Consider the following 1191-nt stretch of genomic DNA (forward strand, 5'->3'; position numbering starts at 1 on the left):
GGGGGGTTGGGGGTGGGAGAAGTTCAAGTTATTGCTTGCATCATCATTATTGCCAAATAGTTCCAGCCACGCCACTTCCGGTATACACAGCCCTCGATCAGAGAAGTAAATATTTAAAGACTATGGTCACGCTATTTCTCTTCAGCTGAAACACAATATAATTCTGACGTCAGCACAGGGGGAATAATAGACAGAAATCACGAAGCCGTGCCCTCTTCAAATTACCACAAAGGGCTCTTGTTCCTTCAAGTAAGGTACTGAAATGCCAGTCCTTAACTTAGACATCTATTGAGAGGGGGTTAAGGTTAAGATAATTGGAGTTGTCAAAGATCAATAACGTCAATCGATTGGCTGAAATCAATAATGCATGTGGAGAAGAGCCGCTTGTGGTCAGGGCGATCGAAGAAATTCCAACTGAAGCGTGAGAAAATTGCCTCTAAATTACTGTGTTTTTGTGTGTGCGTGAACGGGGATGAGGTTAGCTATCAATTCTCGAGCTTAGAGCTATCTTGAACTAACCCTCATTTGTCCGGTTTTGACGTAAATGGTGTTTTAAAACACTGAACTCCAGTCCCGAGTCCCAAGAACAAAGGGGTTTCTACAATTGTACATCAGGCATTCTACGGAACACGGACATTATTCATTTGCGGTAATAATTTTGGGCTCAAAGCGAAGTTTTTCATCAGCCGTGAGGCGGTGATAAAAACTTAAAAATACACACCAACAAAAACCCCCCCAAAAAACAAACTAGAAATATTAGTGCAAGGAAGCACTACGTTTAAGCTCGCTCTTTATCCGTGTCTTTGTCCGTTCGGAAAAGAACGAGAAAGAGAACGTGCCAACTTGCCCATATATGTTGTGTGCTAGTGTGTGTGTGTGTGTGTGTGTGTGTGTGTGTGTGTGTGTGTGTATGTATGTATGTATGTATGTATGTATGTATGTGTGTGGGTGTGGGTGGGTACCCCCGTTGGACTTTCCTCTTAAGACAGGTGCCTCATGAAAAATTATGCTGCCAAACATCAAGACAGACGCACATACTCACTCACAAAATATACACACACACAGACTTACGCACACAAACACAGATACACACACACACACCCAGATTAACAGACAGACAGACAGACACACACACACACACACACACACACACACACTTGTAAGTTTGAATAAACAAACGAACCTGAACAA

At 42.7% G+C, this 1191-nt stretch overlaps 1 protein-coding gene across 1 annotated transcript in view; it reads right to left on the reverse strand.

Moving 5' to 3' along the window:
- Nucleotides 1-1191, reverse strand: part of LOC101860593 (choline transporter-like protein 1) — a gene marked incomplete at its 5' end in the record, with an annotated part of 25537 nt that overhangs the window by 17376 nt on the left and 6970 nt on the right.

This window comes from Aplysia californica, unplaced genomic scaffold, assembly GCF_000002075.1.
Source record: "Aplysia californica isolate F4 #8 unplaced genomic scaffold, AplCal3.0 scaffold00452, whole genome shotgun sequence".
In the NCBI taxonomy this organism is placed as follows: Eukaryota; Metazoa; Mollusca; class Gastropoda; order Aplysiida; family Aplysiidae; genus Aplysia; species Aplysia californica.